Raw genomic sequence first — 6,000 nt, 5'->3', positions numbered from 1 at the left:
AGTAGTTATGCAGGTTGCAAAGGAACTTTGTCTTCATTTTCCTGGTTTTTTTTGTTTGTTTGTTTGTTTGTTTGTTTGAAGTGAGAGTCGGGGAGGCTGTGTAGGCTGTGGGGACAGGCAGGTGCCGCGGAGAATGAAAATCTGAGAAGGAATGTCTGATTGGTAGTGCTCTAGAAAAGCCTTGCAGAACTAACTAGGGCTCTGAGCACCTGGCTTAGTGCCCACCTAAAACACACTTTTTCTCTGCCACCAGGCTGAGTAGGGAGGTGAGCAGGAAATGGTGGTGAGCAGAATGGGTTTGGAGAGTCACTCTGGGAAAAGCAGGGAGTCCACCAAGGGGATGGTAAAGACCCAGGTCACGGGGGCTTCTCTGAACCTGGAGACAAGTTCAACTTCCTTGGAAAAAGTTAGCTTCCGTTCCACATTTAGTACCAGGACAAAAATACCAAAAGGCATTCTTCAGGGAGAGCAGTAGTGATGGGCTGGAATGAAAGGAAATGTAATTTCTTCTTTAACTGTACCTATGGATTATTCAGAAGTTTTGGGTTTTATGAAAAAATGTTCTTATGTGACCATGTGGCTTAAAAAAAAATACCCAAAGCATATCATTACATTTTTGGATTATATGTGATATGTATAATACTTCTTGGCAATACAGTTTATAAGTTGGAAAAAAGGGGAAAAAAACAGATCTTGACTTAATAAGTGGCTAGTAATTTATCAAAACATTACAAGGAAGTAATCACAAATGTTTTAATGTAGTATTACTAACTGACCATCTTGGCATCTTGAATACTCCATAAGTCCAATATACTTTCTATACTCACTATAACTGAACATCTAATGCTAGCTGATCAATAAATTCTTTGGTTCTATTGCACACTTTTATTTTAGAATACTTAGGCAAGACAAAGGAATGTTTGCTTCCAAATACACTGATTAAAGTATACACTCCACTGAGGTGCATTTTTAAAAAAAAAAGCATGCATGAAAAGGATGTCTTAAATTTTCATACTTAATTTCAAACTCCAAACTTTTTTTTCAGGGCGCCTGGGTGGCTCAGTCAGGTGGGCATCTGACTCTTGATTTTGGCTCACGTCAGGATCTCAGGGTCGTGAGATCAAGCCCAGCCTCGAGTGGTGAGTCGGGTTGGGGAGTCTGCTTAAGACCTTCTCTCCCTCTCCCTCTACTCCTCCCCACATGCTCGCTTTTTCTAATGGATAAATAAATCTTTAAAACAACAACAAAAAGCCAACAAAAAAAACAAGCTCCAATTATTTGTAAAGGTTTATTCACTTGAGAGAAAGCGTGTGTGCTTGTGGGGCAGGAGGAGGCAATCTTCAAGCAGACTCCTCGCGGAGCTCAGAGCCCCATGCAGAGCTCCATCTCACAATCCATGAGATCATGACCTGAGCCAAAACCATGAGGCGGATGCTTAATCTACTGAGCCACCCAGGCGCCCCACAAACTCTGAATTTTAAGTGGACCACATGGAACTTTTGTGTTCCTCAAAGCCAGTTAAAAGAAACTATATTACGTGTCCATTATGACCTGCTGAATGGATTAATATGTTTCAGAAATCTTTTCTTATGGTTTCTAATAGCTTTCTCAACTGAATGTGCTGTTAGAGAAGCTTGAAACGTTTCCGATTAAGTATGTATGTACATCCGAAGAGTGGAAAAAACATACATCAGTGTTTTTCTCTGATTGTTATAATCTGGATTATTATTATTATTTTGGTGGTGTTTTTGTATTTCACAAAAATAGGGGGTCTATTAGGAAAAAAAAAAGTTAAAAAAGCCCCATTTGCTGCCGGCCAGACTACAAAATACCTTTGTGTCTTTACATGAATATGATAATCAAAAAGGATTTGTGTGACCATTAAAGAGGAATGAGAAGGGGAGCCCCTTTAAACATATATTCACGGAGAAATACTCAGTGCTCTGAAAAATGGGGCAAACAAATGCTGGACGTAATTGCTGAAGGCGGAGGTCAACTCTGCTGTCTAGGGCTACCACGCCAGCCAAACCACCAGAGATGCTCGCCTCCTAACTTCCTCCATGGCAGAAACTGACTCTCTGGACAAGTTTGGATTCTAATATAGAAATATAAGCTGTGGGGCACCTGGGTGGCTCAGTGGGTTAAAGCCTCTGCCTTCGGCTCAGGTCATGGTCCCAGGGTCTTGGGATCGAGCCCCGCATCAGGCTCTCTGCTTGACAGGGAGCCTGCTTCCTCCTCTCTCTCTCTGCCTGCCTCTCTGCCTACTGTGACCTCTGTCTGTCAAATAAATAAATAAAATCTTAAAAAAAAAAAAGAAATATAATCTAGAAACGGGACACAGATAACTGGTGTTTCCTTCCTAGAAATCTGTGTCAGAGTTACAGCATACTGTGATCGTGGCTAGAGCAGGATCAACAGGCTATAGGTAACATCGTTGCACCTAAGAAGCCCCAGAAATGTTTCGGAAGTGGTACTAATGAATGTAAGTGCTTATCATTAAAGGTTTCTCTGATGTGAAGAACTCTTCTAGCTTGTACAAGCCAGGCTGGTTCTAGTCACAGGACAGTGGCAGGGGCAACCCTGGTGAAGGACTTCCCGAGCAGGCCGCAAACATGCTCTTCGGTTCTAACTCACCTTCATGGCGTAAGTCAAAATAGGCTTCTACTAAAGGCTCCCGGAATTTAAAAAAGCACTTGAACCAGAGCCCCTGCCTTGGCATCTGTTCAGTGTCTCCACACTCCCCACTCTGGACAACCCCAGGCCCGGGGGTGGTGGGTGGAGGGCACGGAGAGCCCCCATTCCTCCTTGTTCTGTGTGGCCAGTCCCTGGCCACTCGGCTGGGCAGGGCCTCTCCGCCTGCGCCTGGGCCTGTGGCTTGGCTCCAGGGAGCGCCCGTCAGCAGGCAGCAGGCAGCAGGGACAGGGGCCATGGGCTAGCCGGGGGAGGACGAAGGGGACGTGGGAGAGGACTGAGTCACACCAGGCCAGGCCAGCACTGCGGTGAGCCTGGCGAGACTAGAAGGTCTGCCCTGAGCCACGCAGCCTAAACCCCGGACCGGACTCCTGAATGACATGAACTTCTACAGCTGCACAGCAGTGGTCTTCGGGCTTGCCCCATGTTACTTTCGGGGCCACAGAGAATTTGCTACAATAGGTCTTCCTTGGACACCTCGGAGGGTGACATCTGTCGCCACTTTTCTGCGAGGGGGAGGAGGTGGCGGGGAAGGCCACACACGGTTCCCCGCACATTCCGGCATCTGCTCCCGCACACCGGCCTTGTGCTGAGGGCTCCCGTTCAGTCCTCACAGCTGAACCTCAAAAGTCACTTCCTCATTTCGGGGCATCTGAGGAAGTGAGGAACCAGAGGCAGTCTGATGGCATGGTTTATCTAGTCACCATCCGTGGGCAGAATCGGGGCCCGAATCTGAGACCTCGGATTCCGAGTGGAATTGCACTTTCCATGACATCAGAAATGATAACCAAGGCTTCAGACCAATAGAATGGTATTCTGTCCAGTCATTAAAGACAGAAAAAGTTTGTTTAAAGAACGCAACGGAGTTTTTATTCCATCATCCGAGATAACGGAAGTATTTGACCATGACGGGGCGGTCTCCTTCAAGCATTCTACCCTTCCTGAGCATTCCTGTGGTTTAAATGGCCCTAAGAATACTGCGATTCCCAGCTGAGAAACACTGAGATCGCCTGCCTTGTACAGCTCTTCTCTATTTCCCAGTGTTACCTTTAAGGATTTTATGTTCAACAGCCCTCTTCAGCCAATCACTACATCTGTAAATTGTAAATCTGAAGATCAGGTGTTCCTTGGGGATAGTACTGACTAGGAAAAAAGCACATCCAGGCAAATATAAATGAGGGAATAGTGGGCACAAAATGTGGACGGATTCTCACAGGTCATTTGAACAACCAGATTCTTAGACATCTCTCCCATAATGACTTCAGTTCTTACAGAAACAAATCAATGAAATATTCTAAGATAAGGCCGTTTTCTCAGGGTTTATGTGCAGGGGATCATAAGGGGTAGGGCAGAAAAGGGGGAAACAGGACACAGAGGAGAGAATGAAGCTGACATTTGGCAGATGAAGATCACACCATCGGAGGTTATACAGACATTGCTAGAAACTCCAAATTGAGTTCGCCAAATCTCACTTCATTTTATTAACACATTTGATTTTTATATTTATGTAAAATTTAAGCACCTGGATACTGAAATGATAAGACAAGAAAATAATGCTTTAGTTAATAAAATAGTTAAGCTTTTAGAATATAACAGTTTGTCAGTGGTTGTCATTTGAGAGTTTGAAAACTGAATTTCCTCTGCCTCATACTTCCTTTATACAAGTTAGCTGCAGTGGAAAAGTCCCCTTTGACAACTTCGGAGCACAGGAAGAAACCAGAGCAGTTTGCAGGCCACTAATTCTGTTACAGATGAAAGCATTCAATTATCTCTATAAAATTCAATTCCTTAGAAAATGTGTTTGTGATTGACTAAAGATGTTTCTAAAATGTGGTGCTACCACACACTATTATTCAAGATCTTGATTTAAAAGTTGGAATGATGTAGCTTGTGGTTCTTGGGTAAAACAAAGACAACAAATCTGGTTTTTTTCAAGATAGAAATATTTTCAATATAAAATGGCAACCTAGAATGCTTTTTATTCCAGATGTTAAGCTAGGTTCATTTAAATCTTACTTTTTCCTGCTGCAGCCCAAACATAAAAGCTTGTCATTGCAAAGGGGGTCATTATTGGCATTAAAATCTTTATATGGCATAAAAGTGGGATCAAGAATGGTTTAGAGGTAAGGTATCTCATGAATAAAACTTGGTCAAGATTTAAAATCTGAGTCAGTTGTAGCTGAAGTTCAAGATACATGGTCTCAATGGAGTATATCAGTCAGGCAGTGGGTAAGGCCTCTGATGTTTGCTACTTATCGTCAGAAAAATCTACATATACACAAAATCCTGCATAAAATCCCGAAGAGTTCTCTAGATTAATAATCTCCAGCTCAAAGTGACCGGAAAATTGTTTCAGTCAATACACACACATACACATGTATGTGTTTCAACTCCCCACACCCAATGAGCAGCCCCTCCTTGGCTGTGGCCATGGCTAGGACTCTCCTATCCTTTGCTCCAGACTCCTTGCAAGGTGGCACAATCTCATTGTCAATGATGAAACTCAAGGTCCTGCACAGCTTCCTCTGGTTTTTACCTCCTGGAGACCCAGGCTCTATCAGTAGGTGTGGGCTAGCATCTACCTAGCTTGTGGTGGTCCATTGTCTGCTCACCGTACATGGCAGTAGCTCAGTGGTGTTGACCGTGCAAGTGTGGCTCCAATACCTAATTTTGGACAGCTTCTCGAGTCCTCTCCATCCATCCACGTTCAATGCATTCTTGAATGCCTTGCTTCAATGGTATTTTGTCCATCCTCTTACTGCCCATTATTCAAAAGGAGAAAACCAACTTCTCCTTTCTCGAGGATCATCATCTTTCCTAAACTACTTGAAACACTTTCAAGCAATCTTACTACGTCTTAGCTGTAAGGTAGGTGCAGAAGCAGCCGACAAAATTACTGAAGACAGAAGGTAAAACGGTGGTCAGTCCCTATCTCACACCCCATTTACTCCATAAACAACTGTAAGGTCACATAGCTTGCCGCCAAGCATAGGACCATGTTCTGTGGATTAGAGCTTCTGCAAAGGCAGGTTTAGTTTGTTGTGGCTTATCCCTGAACTTGTTACCCATATGTGACTCAATGTTCTTGCCTTCTAGTAATGTGGTTGATTTTAAAAATGTAATTGTCCTCCTCTGTGCAAACCAGCATGACATTTGCTTTTTTACAAAATAATCGCTAGTTAAGCCATTTCTACAAACACTTCCCTATCTATTCATCATGGCAGAAAATAGCTTTTAGGTATGCCTTTGATTTCTTTCGGATTCCTACAGTTGTGAACTTTAAATTTCCACTTTAGGCTCATCTTTACA

The sequence above is a fragment of the Mustela lutreola genome, chromosome 11, assembly GCF_030435805.1.
Source record: "Mustela lutreola isolate mMusLut2 chromosome 11, mMusLut2.pri, whole genome shotgun sequence".
Lineage (NCBI taxonomy): Eukaryota > Metazoa > Chordata > Mammalia > Carnivora > Mustelidae > Mustela > Mustela lutreola.
The sequence above is the reverse complement of the archived record's forward strand: the minus strand, read 5'-3'. Positions refer to the sequence as shown.